Genomic DNA, 14,773 nt, shown 5'->3' on the forward strand with positions numbered 1-14,773 from the left:
CTTTCTTAAGTAAGCATCCACTGTACCTTTGTGCTCACACCTACTGTGTCGCAGGCCTTGTGATGGTTGCCATTCTCGCCTCCAGGATGCTCAGTTTGGTGGCAGCGCAGGCCACAGGGCCATGTGAAACATTCGTGGTTGGCACCCACACTTTGAGAGACACGAAGTGGGTTCAGACAAAGCCTGCTGCAGTTCAAAAGTGCCGGTGCCTGGAGGGGTGGGCAGAACTTTAAGAGGTAGGAAGTCAGATTAGCAACTCCGGCTTTCTAAATTTATGTAAATGAGAGGAAAAACAGAGAGACCTAAGTTCTGGTTGTAGTTTCACTAATGGCCTTCAGACCACTAAGAAATGATGATCCCTTTTATTTTCTCGCCTCCGTTTGATCACCCCTGGTTCATAATGTCACTCAATGCAAATGGGAAGCCCATTAAGAACACTGAATGGAATGGATTTTTTAAAAAATGACGACTGACTGTACTTCATTAAAAGTCACGGACAATCTGCCTAGAATTTCAATAAAAGGATGAATTCTAAAGTTAAGTGGAAGAACAGTAAGAAGGAACTGGAAGAAAAATTTCTGTGATCTCCCCACATGCCCATGCATTTGAACCCTACCCTCTTAATTCATCGCTTCTGTTTTGTATTAATAATTGGGTAAATTCTTATTGATTCTTTTTATAATGAGAGGAGGGAAATTTAGGTGATGTCAAGTGGCTTAAATCTTAGTCCGAGAGAGGCTCTGTTACCCGGAATATTGAATCGAACTTCTTCTGTGACCTCTGCACAACAGAGGAGCTATTACAAACGTCACACACAACTTGGATGAGTGGAACACTACCATCTGACGCTTGGTTGATACACAAAGCCACAGTCTTTAGTTTCAGGATACACCATACAGATTGCTGTAGGTGATGCATTCTGTTCAGTGAACAGCATCAGTTCCTTCTAAGAGAAGTATGCACGTACTAAGTTTTGTTTCATCGGTGCACGTACTGTTCACAACAGATGGGTGAGGTTTTGCATGTATATATTCTGAGAATCTTAGAATCCTACAGCAAGAAATATTAAATCATAGAGCTCTTCACTGGAAAGGGGGAGATTGGTTAACAGCAGCAGAAGTCAATGGGGAAGAAGCCCAAGTCCCCGCCAAGATGTTGTGCAAACATGTAATGAGGTTTTGGGTCACTCAAGTCTCCCGAGCTTGCCTTTACATATTTGAGTGAAGCCAAGTGCTTTTATTTTTCTTAATTTTTCAATCCTGATGTATTTTCAGGGAAATTTGATCCATATGTTTCTAAGTCATTTACTTCAACTCATCAAGTGTTGTTTTGTAAACTATTCTCTGCCCACAGGTTTTCTAAACAGTCTTAGGCCTCTTAACTAGTGATGGAATAGATGCAGTTGGTACCCATTGCCAAGCCTGTTTCTTGACGCAGTGTTAAGTAGAAAGCTGGCATCTATTTTTAAGCCTGGCAAACTACAAACACTATTGAGCTGCCGACTCAAAGGAAGGGAAACAACAATTAGCTCTTATTTCCCAAACTGTGGATGTAGAAAGTTCTTTTTGTTTTTTGGAAATCTGTGTGAAGGAATTCATTCTTAAGCAAAGATATGACAGTAAAGCATTTTACTTTTACCTAACCCTTGCTCACTGCTATTATCAGCCTTGCTTCTCACTGTAATGGCACAGGAAGGAAAAAGTAGCTCCGAGTAGACAATCCCCACTGTATTCGAGGTGACAGAGGCTCAGGGGGAATCCAGTAACTGTCCCTATTTCACACAGGGGGAAAAGGGCCTTGAACTCAGTCCTCTCAGCTCTGCATTTGTGTTCTTTGGACAGAATTCCTGTGTCTTTCCATGGCTCGCAAGGCTGAGACCAACTGTTTGAGGCCAGCGTGGATGATCAGTGTCTGGAACATCAGCTCTTCTCTCTGGGTGCCCTATTAGTGTCAGGGTATGTGTGTCCTTCCCTAGTTATCTCTGTTCTTCATATGGGGAGCGGCAGCCTCACTGACAAGTGAGCAAAGCTGACACGGAAATCGGCACATACTGGGGAGGTAGCCTGACTTGACTTGGTCTGCTTCACTCTAATCAGCTAATTTGCACATCCATTCATAAGCTTTATATAATTTATTGTATTAAACCGATCAGGATCATATTAACATCTGACTCCCAAAGCAACCTTCTCCAGCCACACACCCATGGTCACCTCCAACCAGGCCCATTCCCAAGGCACATTCAGCCGCAAACTCATCAACAGATGATTCCCCGTGATCCAGTCACCTCCCTAAATTCCCACCTCTGAACACACGAGGCTTTGGGGACACTTTACATCTAAACTTAGCAGTCATTGGAAGAGACAGGTAAAGTAGGCAGGGAAGAGATGGCAGAGCACGATGAGAGCAGAGATCAGAGCCATGAAGCCCTAAGCCAAGAAACACTGGCACTGCAGAAGCTGAGAAAGCCAAGGGACACATTCTTCTGGGAGCTGCGAGAAAAACCAGCAGTGATGAGAGCCTGACTCTTTCTCTTGAAACACACAGACATCCAGAACAATTTCACGTATCCGATGGTTATGATCAGCTGTGTCTCCAGCCCTAGATTGACTAAGGTGAAGAGAAATTTCTGTAGAGATTTCCAGGACCTAAATTCTTGACACACAGAACTGTGAGAAATGATGAAATTGTCACTTTCTTAAGCCACCAAGCTATGGGGCAGTTGGATACACAGCAGGGGATACATAAAGCAAGGAACCAACTTTGTGTGGCTCACTAGCTGTTGCTGAAACAGCAGCTATGTCTTCCAAGTGGTTACCTAAAATGCAGCTATGTTCTGTCCATGGAAAGTTTAATTTTTCTCTTAGGACTTGGTCCTTTTATTATTCCTCCCACCTGAATGAGGGGTATCAAAACCCACATGCTTTCATGGCATTTTGTGCCAGAGAGCTCTGTAAGACAGTTCCCAGGTGGCCTACGGTAAGTTTTAACATTTATCTGCTGGCCCCCGCTGTACAAAGGGTAAGGTGGTGCCCTTCATGAAGAGAAGAAAAGGTCAAAGGACACAGAAATAAAACAGAGGACGTGGGCTAGGACCAGGTCACTGGAATGCTTGGGGAGGGAGATCTGACCCCCTCTGAACGTCACAGATTCTACAGTTTCCTGTGGTGGGCAAAACCTCGAGTTCTTATTGTCTGTTGTCAGAGCCAAGAGGGAGAAAACTGGATGCTGTGTTTCCCATTGATACGAATCCTTTCTGTCCAGTCCCAATAAACTAAGCATTTTGAGAGTTGGTTGGGGAAAAATGAGTGGTGTCCAGTGCTAACTACGAAAGCTCACTGAGCATTCCAGAAAAAAGCCATACTGTGCCCTTGGGGGAAGACATGACAAAAAGACAACACTGAGGTGGGTAGTTAGCTTCATCCAGTTGAGAAGAAAGGGATTCATCCGCATCTAAAATTTTTCACATACCTATTGAATTAAGGATACCACAGCTGGGACTCTCTATGGGATGTTTAAACTAGAAAAAAGAGATTTCCTGGAAATTCTCCCCTGCAAGGCAAGCATTGTCATTGCTAAATGTTCAGCAAATGTAAGGTCATGTTGGTGACCACCTATTTTATATTCCACAAATCAAGGTGGAATACTGAGACCATGATACGATCAGGTACCTCACTAGGATTTGGCATAATCCTAATTTTATTTATTTGTTATATTGTTCTCATTACATGGATAGTCTACATTCCAGTAGAGAGGGACTTCATGAGCAACCACAACCAGTACCTGGATGTTTTATTCTAATCATTAGTTATGGTGATGGTCAGTGAAGGGATCAAGACATAGAAAGGAGATGTTGAATCAGAGGAAGCAAAGGCACAAAAGGAAGGAGAATAAAGGAATGCTGTGCTTACATTAATGGATCTACCAAATTTCTTCCTTGCTTCCAAAAGGGCTTAAGGTAACATATGAAAACTTACAAGGTATAGGAAAGAAAATAAACTTGCCAATAGTAAAAAATAGAAGCAAAGATAGAAATAAAGATGCCTACTGGTAAATTAAAATGTTGGAGAACTAGCTTTGTAATTACAGTTAACTTCAGATACTCGGCCCATTTTTCTTTCAAAGCTTTTGTTTGCATCAAACAAATCTCCATTTTTGAAGTGTTGCAAGTTTCTGCTTTTTTGCTTGTTACCCCTTCTCTCTCCCTCCTTCCCTTCTGCTACACAGGAGAGAACTGATAAGTTTCAGAGTTGTTTGTGCACACGGATTCTGCCATCCGCAACTCGCTTTGGAGAGAAGTGTTTCCCTTGTGGGTGTGTCTTGCTGTAAATATCTGTTCATATTTTTCCAATCCAATGCTATACACCATTGTATGATGGTACCTTTTATAAAGCAAACAATAAACATACTGAGTTTTCTTACAGATTGGAAAAAAAGAAGGATCAACAGAACTGTTGGCAAAGGATGACACTAGCCGTCCAAGTGGCGTCTATTAGCAGGGATTATTTCCACAAGAATTGTGTCCAAATTAAGGGTGGTTCCCTTTGTGAGGGTGTGCACATTACATCATAATTTATTCTCTTATCAACTGTAAAAAATGTTTCAGTTGTCACTTATAATCTGAATGATGACTCTATCAAGCAAAGAAGAAGTGAAAGTAGGCAGTTTTTACAGAGTGGAAAATGGCAGTTCTTCCGGCCTGTGGTCAAAAGGGCAAAGTCCGGGCAGGCACAAGAAGAGAGGACTACAGGGCAGTCAGCTAGGAGGAACATCTTTCCCCACAGGTAGCTCACCTGGGAAGGTTTGGGAGCTGATAAGATGCTTAGGGAGTATTTTTTCCTGAGCTAATTTATAGACAAAGTATTTTTAAAGGATTCTAGGCATGATGGGCCTAGAAGAAAAGAAGTATAAACAAACCTAGGCAAGACTGATGCGGATAATCCTGGTGACTTTCTGTCCTGGAGTTGCCGTGGTGATGATCTAAAGTTTTAAAATTTCTTACAGTGAATGACCCATTGCCATGAATGATCGGATAAATGTGCTCAAATCAAAGGAGAGTATTTACTGCAATAAAATTTTGAGTGAATAAGTATCAATATCTTTGATCGCTCTTCATTAATCAAATGCTTGTGGCAGTTTTTGTCGAATATAAACACAGCATGTCCTCTTCCATTTCATATACTGACTCTGGTACTATGTGATGTCCGGCTCTCCTCTCAAATCAAGATAACCGTGGATTGGAAATGTTTTGAATCAATTCAGGACATCGAGGCAGCCGCAACAGTGGAGCTGCAGATGTTCGTGAAAGAGGACTTCCAGAGCTGCTGCACAGAGTGGCCGGCATGGTAGGATAAGTGTGCTGGAAATGAGAGGGAGGATGTGGAGGGTGATTCATGGCCAGGTATGTTTTTTATTCTAATAAATTTTTAAAACTTAAAAACATTCATCATAGTGTTTGATCACACTGCATAAGCAAGACTTTTCAGATACCATCGACAGGCAGATAGGTACAGAAAGCAGGAAATCTTGAAAGCTTAGTGTTTAGAGCGAAGACCAATTTCCCCGGCCCTGGGGTATGGAGATCCCACCAAATCCGCTGCAGGAATAGGTTGGGTGGACTCTCTGTGAGGACCAGGCTTGCCGGTGCACCCCACTCCTCTGAGCACCTCCACCTCCCGGGTCACACTTCTTCAGGACCACAGTCACCTCACCATTTCAAGTCCTTCTTAGCTCATCTGCTCTGTGCTCCTCCCTTCACTTATAGCCTTGCTGATGACTTCAGCCAATGAACTAAAGAAAAGGAGGCCAAAGAGACGATTTAATCTGCTTTGTCTAGCAGGCAAAAGGAATTCTTCGGTTCACACAGGATCTTGGGTCACTGATCTGAGTCAAGCATCCCGGAAAGGAGTTGAGGGCCACATGCTGTGACAATGACCGCTACTGGGGTTACAATCTGAAGCCCGCATGGAATTTCAAGGTTCATGCTCTGTACTCAGCCCAATCTCCTTTCTGGAGGCACAGCTAATCCACCAATATCCATATTTTAACTGAAAAATTTTCGTTTTAACATTCCTTCTCCTCAATAAAGTGTCAATTTCTATTTTTTAACAAAGCCATTTTCATTGTCACCACTACCTAGAAAACAAAGCTAAAGAAAACAATCCTCTCAAACTAACAGGTAGAGATTTCAGGTAAGTAGAATTAAGAGTTGGGAATCAAAAGGCTTTTCAAACTTCCAAATTACATCACTTTGGTGCTTCTCACCATCTTGGCAAGTGAAACCAGTCCTGGAAAGACAAACCTTCAGGACTGCATCACATCCCCCACAAGCTCCACAAGTACCAACTTCACGCAGGATTAGTCAGAAGAAATGGCAGTGGTCAGCAGTGGAAACCAACCTTTCTGTTGAAGAGTGGAGTGACAGCGTGTGTGGGTGTGTGTGGGGGGCTTATTTAATTATCTTAGAACTAAGTCGCAATTCATTCTGCTTCTCACAGGGGTAGGCGAGGTGAGAGGCAAGGGGATGAAGGAAGGAGTACGGATGCGGTGACTTAATTGACTGGTGCTCATTTCCAGCCTGTCATCTATGGTCTTTATTCTTTCCATGTGTTCTTGAGGTCTTAGGTGTTCTCCAAGGAACAAAACTATGTATGTGTAGAATTGTTATATGTTACCAGCTTGCTATTTCCACAACTATGACGCCCGCCAGAACGGTCTCGGTGAGCCAAGAGGAAGTGCGGCCATTTTCCTTTGCTTGGAAATCTGAACAGCAGACGGGCTCGTTTAGAAAATGTCTCAAAATTTCTATTTCGGGGGCTATGACTTAATGTAGCAAAAAACAAAACGATACAAAAAAGGAGTGGAACTTGGAGGTGAATGAATCTATATGACACATCTTGTACTACAAGTGTTTGTGGTTAACCGAGAAACGTATTATGAGTCAGCCTTGGGAAGGAGGTGAGTAATTAGAGACAAATGCCATGACATAATCGTTCACACGCAGAACAAAGAGTTTAGATTAAATCTGGCCTGACCTGCTGCTCAGCAAGTGTTATCATGGATTCTGGAGCAGCGTTCATTTATTTACTTTCTAATTTGGCCCATATGTTTTATGGAAAACAAAAAAAAATTGTATTTCCCATAGGAAATAGTGTGAGTCTGGCAATAGTTAACAAGGTTGGTGTATTTGGGAAAAGATCTGTTGTGTGCACCAACAAACCCAAGGAGCAACAAGTCAGCGTGAAAACACCTCATCCGCACTAAGCCAAGGAGGATCGCTGTGCGCATGTTTCCCGAAATGAGTTCTGTGTTGGCCGATGTCACCACGAATGTTTAGATAATTCGGTGAAAATCAGTTAACCCAGTAACTTTGCCACAATGATACAAATCATACTCACTGCCTTTTTAACTTTGCTACTCTTTATTCTGCCCACAACAATGCCGCATACACACACACACACACACACAGGCACATGCACACCCTTACACCTTGCTTGGCCTCATCCATATTTCAGTCACCATCCGCATCAGTGTGATGTCAAAAGGCCCATTTTTGGAGCAAGAGTCAGATTCCAGCCTCCTCCCTCTCTGAGTTTGAGCACTCTAATGCAAAACATGCCAACTCTCAGAGATGGCCACCTGGCCTTCCGAATGCTATTACATTTTAGCTGCTGCTTTTATTAAATACAGGAAACTGGAGGGGTAGTGGATGACAGAGGCTTGAATCAGGATTTTTTAGTCTTTTTATTTGGGTAGAGGTGGGATTGTCGAGTTAAGGCAAGTTTTCTGCAAAACAAAGCAATAATGGGAGCTGTTTGGTGAACTCACTCTGTTCCCTGAGCGTAGTGCAAAAATCAGCCAAAGAGCCTTGTAGATTTGTGAGGGGAAGAGGACAAACTATGGAAACAAGAGACAGTGAAGCTTATTTCAGGCCGATTTCCCTTACAAGATAATCCCTATTATCGACCACTAGGCCACCTTCTGTTCTCTTGCAGGGTAAAGGAGAGATGGGTGATCACCAGCATTTGGTGCCAAGGTTAGCAGAACAGAGGCTGCTGCGTGACTGGAGTTGGTGCTGAAGGGCACGGAGGTTTCCAAGCCAGCCTGCTGTGTCCCTGGGAACTTGCCAATCTGCAGTTATGAGAGAGGTGCAGGAAGGCGAGGCGCCCCAAGGCAGAGCTTTTCAAGGTTATCGTGTGCCTCTGTGCGGGGTGTGTGTGTTTCCTGCCCAAAGCTGAAAATATTAGCTGAACTGTTGTCACACTGCAGAGCTAAAAGCAACGGCAGGAATTTGCTGTTCTTTCTGTCTAGGCTTCTTTTTGCTGGCTTTGCCTTTGCCCTTATCCCTTCTAAATGTCCTCCGTTATTATCCAGGCCTAGGCTATGCACTGCTGAGGGAACACCGGCCCTCTGGGAACCAGGGCTCTTCCTGCCCACATGTTACTGTGGTTCTTCACTCTGCCTTGCTGGGAGCAGAAAGGACAGATCCCAAGTTGAAGGTGGACGGGAGTCTCATTGCAGTTCCTGTTCAGGCAGCCTGCTCTGCCAGCTCCAACCTTCCCAGCTGCAGGCACAGGAAGAGGCTGCCCCGTGCCTCCCTGCAGTGCCTGTCTCTCAGCCCCTCCTCCCGACTTCTTCCAAAGTCACCTGTTAATTAAAAGGAAAAGCGTCTTCCTGTGGACGGCAGGGTATTGCATTGCCTCTGGGCCAGGCTCTGCGTGTACTCTTGCATTTTATTGTCACTCATCTGTGCCCTCACGGATTTGGGGTTAATCTCCCTGCGATTCCAACCAGGTGCGCAGGCCTTATCTGTGAGATTTCACTGTAGCCTCTGACGCAAACATGTGTCAGTGTTCCCTGCTGTATCTCAGGAAAGGGCACGTGCGCACACACACACACACACACACACGCACACACACACACACACAGCCATGTTCATTCTTGTGTTTATACATTAAATGGTCAAGCTGTTTGGGTTGTTCTACGTGCTTGTTTACAGGAATTAATGGAGAGAGCAGACTTGGATTTCACAAGTACCTTTGAACTTCAAGACTTGTGTTTCACACCAGGAAGCCAGTTTTGGGCAGAACTTTCCTATTTAACACTTAGGATCAAAGGGAAAACCATCACTTAAGCAAACCAGCGGCTGGAAGGTAGCATTAGGATTTAAAACTGAAACTAACTGCTGTTTTTTTCTATTGTTCCCTTGTTGGGGTATTTAGCCCCTTAATTTTTAATTGGAGCAACATAGATGCTTATAAAAAAACAGAAGAAAGGTCCAAATAATTGGGACAGAAAATAGGCTACCTGAAGAGAGGCAAGAACTCAAAGGGGTCCTCAGCCTCGGATTTTCTCAGAACCATACAGCTGAGGCTTGGAGCGGATCTGGGTGAGAGGTCACCATCTGTATTTCTGGGAAGTTTCAAATGCACAACTGCTCTCGTTTTGAGTAAGTTGTGGAAGAATACACACATGCAGGAAAGATGGAAACATAGGAGACTTCATTCTGTTACTCGCATTGCAGTGCTCCATGTTCTCCAAAGCACTGCCCGAGTTGTAGATGGTTCACCGCTCTGTCTTCTCATGGTCTGGAGTGGGTCTGCTTTTGGATGTTGTAGACGCCGCGTTCGTCTGCACAGCCCTGCGTACTCCTGGCGTTTCCACAGCCCTGACATCGAATGCACTGATGAGCTGAGCGCCAGAGGGAGCTGCGAGCTGCGCTTTTGGGGTGGAGTGACCGTGGTGACCAGGGACGGGGTGCAGTCCCCACGGGGGTGGGGAGTCCAGCCGGCCTGGGCCGCGCTGCAGGGCTCACGGGCCCCCACCTGGCTCGGCGCCTTCCTCACTAATGTATCCAGGCTGCTCCTTGATGTTCCAGGGAGTCTGATGCTGAACACACGAACCTGTGCATCTGTCGTGCTTCAGACTTGGTGCAGTTTTCTGTGAAGTGTCCAGACTCACGTTCTGCATGAACAGTACTTTTGGTTTCCGAAGTTTCCTGCATCTTCTTATATTTTGAGAGCCACCGGCTTGGCCTGAGGTGAGCAGCTGACCACAGCGTGTGACGCCGTCCTGACAGCTCCCGCTTCCCAACGAGTGCTCCGCCTTCCTCCCTCTTCACTTTAATTCTAAATTTTGTTCCTGGTGGAACATCCCGGCCCCAGTTTAGCCTGTCCCTGCTCAGCGTCGCCATGGCACCCTGGCCATTTGAGGCTGTCTGTGCTGCTGAAGCACAGGTAAAAGTGGAGCTCACTCTTCTCTTGGGTGATGGGTCCCCTGACCGGGAACTGGACTGCTGCTGCCCAAGGGGGCGGAGGCTTAGGTGGGAGGATCACCTTTTGTTTCCTTGCAAAATTAAGGACAAACGACAACAACCCAGGAGGCAGGACCAGGCAGACTGGAAGCTGGCATCACCTTAACAGGTAAAGGACCAAATCAGTTGAAGAGCTGAGGGGGAAAAAACAGGGCTAAGGAGGGAGGAACAAATGTACTGTAATATCTACTGTGGCCTCATGAGACTTAGGAAACAGAAGGTAGCCGACATCTGTGTTCTCTCCCTGCTCACCTGCGGTGCCGATCACAGGCTAATCAAGGTCTCTCTTTCCCCTCCTACGTGAGCATTATTACCCTGTTGGATCCTAACAAAGTTGCAGGCCCTGTAGGAGGGACTGTGGCTGGGCTGTAAGAATAGTTAACATCTACTGGAGATGGACACCGTGCTAACAGCTTGGGGACAGAGGTACGGACTGTTGGGCCCTGTGTCTCCTCTGCTTGGGAAGAGAGTGACCAAGTTTTCATTCTGTAAAGGACAATTGCATTATATTAGAGGAAGGGACACAGATTTTCTTGCCTTATGAGAGTCTGCACAGAGGCAGGGGCATGCACACGAGTGAATAAACAGGGCTGGGAAATGCTGCTTATTCAGTGTCTGTCTCTCGCTCTGGGTTCTGCGCTGTGAGGCTGGAGCCTGGGACACTGCACAGCGCCTTTCCTCTTTGCCGGCCAGCTTCCCTCAATGTGGGTGTTACAGCTCAGATCTGGGGTGTTCCCCAAAGGCCCCAGAGTTAAGGTTTGGTCTCTGGCCCATGGTGCAAGCGAAAACTAGTGGTGCCCTCAGGATGTGGGCCGGTGGGAGACTCTAGGTCCCTGAGACTGGCACTGAAGAAGTCTGGCCTCTTTCGCTTTCATTTCCCGCGGTGAGGGGAAGGTGCTTATTCTGACACACACTGTGGCTGGCACGGACTGAGTCTCAGGCTGAAAGAATGGGTGGCATAGTCAGCCATGCATGAAAGCCGCCAAGCTATGACCCAAAACAAACCTTTTCCTTAAGTGAGGTGATTTATCTCAGTCATTTGTTACAGTAACAGGAAACTGCGTAGCGCAACAGAGTACCAAAGAGACATAGGGAAGCAGGGAGAGGAGAAAGAGCTGCTTCTCCTGTATGGGCAGCATCCCTGGCCTGCCCTTGCTCCAGGCAGCACAGTGGCGTGCAGTCTCTGGCTTCTTTGTGGTTCCCTGCATCATCTCGGAGTCCTGTCGGTTACCCTAGTACGGCCTACCCTGTCTCACAGGCCTGGCTCCAAATCCAGGGGACCCTTCCCTGAACACTGGGTGAAAGGCACCCCTTCTTCAGGGCAGGGGTTGCCACTGCGTGAGGTCATTCCTGAGCCCCTCAGGGGTCTGCACAAGCCCTGTCCTCAGAGGTCAGAGTCCAACCCCTCGGGATCCCTTTGCTCTGCTCTGATCGCTGCTGATCGTCCCGGTGTCTGTTCCTTCCATGTCCCTTTGGCTTTTTTAGTCTCACAGTACCTGTTTAATTCCCTGAGTGTAATATGCTCACTGTTAAAACACGGTTTCTATTTCCCTACTCAGACTGTCTGGAAAAAAGCGATAACTGCTTTACGGCCTTTTACTTGACAAAGGACAGAAGAGGAAGCAACCCCAAGAGCTTAGTGACCCACATCCCCGACCTTCTCCCCTGCTGCAGAAACCCAGACTCCTCATGGTCACAGCAGTGGCGTCCTCAGCTGCCTGTCCCTCAGCCTTCAGTGCTGCCCTTTGGAATAGCTCCTGGCCACATTCCCAGGCATGCTAGGGGTCCTCTAATTTCTCTTGGAGAATGATTGTGGACATGATGCTTCTCCTCAGAGAACGAGAAATCCCAAGACCTCATTCATCAGCCTTCTGTCTTCCTCTAAACACGCAATTCACCGATGAGCTTCATTAAATTTTTATCTGTTTTATTCACTCAACTCTAAGGGCTAGGAAGCAAAACTGCAGTTCTCGTGGGCCATAGCCTGTGAGCCGAGAATTTGGGGTGGATGGTTTCCCTTGCCGCCAAAGACCTCAGTTCACTTCCTGACATGCAGTCCGTGTTTTGGACAGTGCAAAGCCGAGTGCAGAGTGGGCGCGAGCCCTGGCCTTGTAGTCAGGCTGCTGTGCTCACAGTGTGAAGAGGGGAGCATGGTTTGGGGGGGCCGCTTCCCTGACCTCGCACTGCGTACCAGGCTTCCGTGTCAGTGTGTCAGGGAAGACACTTGAGCTGACAGTAGGATAGGGGTCTGAGGAACTGTCCAGGTGGTGCAAGTACAACAGGTAATAGAGGATCCACAGACCTGGCTAAAGAAGGGGGGTTCCTCTTTTTGGCTGCTGCCCTCAAAGATAGTTCCAGGCCACACGTTGAATTAGCAAACATGTGGCTTTTGTTCTGTTTACCCATCTATCAGTGGACACTTGAGTCACTTCTACATTTTAGTTACTGTGAATAATGAACAAATGTTCCTCTACAAAGAATAGCTGTGGATGGGACTGGGGATTTAGCTCAATGGTGCTGCTGTCTGCCTTGAAGTTTGGCAAGCTCAAGGTCCTGAGTTCAATCCCTAAAAAAAAAAAGAAAAGAAAAGAAAAAATAGCTGTGGACCTGATGGTTTTTGCTGGTCAATTGTACAAACTATTTGAAGGAGAACCAATATTAGTTCTTTCTGAATCATTCTGTAAAGCTAGCATTACCCTGATAAAGGAAAAGGAGAGACCTATAACCAGCGTGAACCTTGATACGAAAACCCTTAACAAAATACTGTCACCTGGATTCAACACCATATGAAAGGATTGCACTCCCAAAGTAAGTTCCTGCAAAGCAAGGATGGCTCAACATAAAATTCAATGTAATATATCAATAACAGAATGGAGTAAAGAAACTACATGATACTCTTAAGGAGTTCAGAAGGAAGTGTTTGAGAAAATGCCATGCATTTTCATGATAAAAGCCATATCTTTAAATTAGTTAATACAAGGCTCCATCAGCTAAGCCAATAAATTATGGAAAAAATGTGTAGGTGCATCTATGCAGAATGCTGTCATTGCAACTTGTGGCAGCCTTGTCTCGTAGGGATGTGTAACTTGTCACCAAATGTGTTTCTTGTGATTGTATGTATATTTTTAAAAGTTTTTGTCACTACCAGAAGTTTTCTTCAACCATCTGTATTTGGTATTAAATATTTTCTTCTGGAATATAATAAAAATTATTTCATCACTTTTAGGGAATAGGATCACCTAGTCCTAATTTTTGAAAACAACAACAACAAAAAAGCTTTTAATTTGCTAATTTTTAAAAAATGTGTCTCTCACATTTTGCCAATATCTGCTAGTATTTTTCTACTATTTGTAATCACCAGAACTCCCAGCAGCTCCTATCTTGGGACCAAATGGAGAGAAACCAGCTCTATGGAGGGTGGGCTTGGTAAACATCTTGAAGTGTTTCTCAAATTGCATTGGCATTCAAGGAACACCAAAACATATTTTCACATTTTACCAAGAATTATTTTCCTGCTCAATAAAAAAATGGTATCTATTTTAAGAGAAATTTAACCCATGTGTTATTAAATTCCTTACACTTACCTCATCAAAAGTTGATTCTGTAAGAGTTACTTGATGTGCAAAAAGCCTTGGGAGTTACTTTATAAGTACTTTTAGGAGGAGTTTTCTTTTTCTTTGGAAACTTGAAGTCAATTTTACTAGGTGAAGTTTGGCTCAAGCACACCTTTAACCAACTCTGCAATGCCTAATCGGCCAAAAGGCCTGACTCTTCCTGGGATTTTGGTGGCATCAGCATTAATATTTCTTCTTTGCTTTAGCATTTGATCTTGACTATTCCTATAAGGCATCATCACATTTTTAAGACAAAACATCTCAGTTTTAATCTAAGTTTGAGATTCACAATAGAATTCAAGACTTCCACTGTATATCTTACTTATGCTGATATTCGCTCATGTTAGCAACAGCAAACTTCACAGAGTGATCTCTCTTCAACACAGAAGCACAGGTGTAAAATGTTTAGTAACTATTCCTTCTACTACTCATATGCTTCTTTTATGATAGTTCCCCAGAATTTTCCACAAGTTGCTTGTAATAGCCTTACCTAGAATAGTTTTTTAAAACAATGAAAAATTCACCACTTCTTCCAACTCTGTTGGGCCCAAATCTCTGCTTTAATGGATCAGTGATGTTATGTTAGACCAAAGTTGCAGTTATATTCCTCAGTGCGATGCTGGATGTAACTCTGAAAATTGTAGAACCTTTAAATATTCATTGTTTGAATATTTTTCAGCTTTGCTGAGGTTTAATGGACAAATACAAGAGCGTGTGTTCAGGATGTGGTTGGATACACGTATACATCGTGAAATGTTTTCAGTCCTTGAGCGACTCTCAATATAATACATTATTATTAACCATAGGATGGGCATTTTGACAGTATTGATTTGGAAGAAATGTTTCAATA

Source organism: Fukomys damarensis, unplaced genomic scaffold (genome assembly GCF_012274545.1).
Source record: "Fukomys damarensis isolate Sample0158 unplaced genomic scaffold, DMR_v1.0_HiC HiC_scaffold_11, whole genome shotgun sequence".
In the NCBI taxonomy this organism is placed as follows: Eukaryota; Metazoa; Chordata; class Mammalia; order Rodentia; family Bathyergidae; genus Fukomys; species Fukomys damarensis.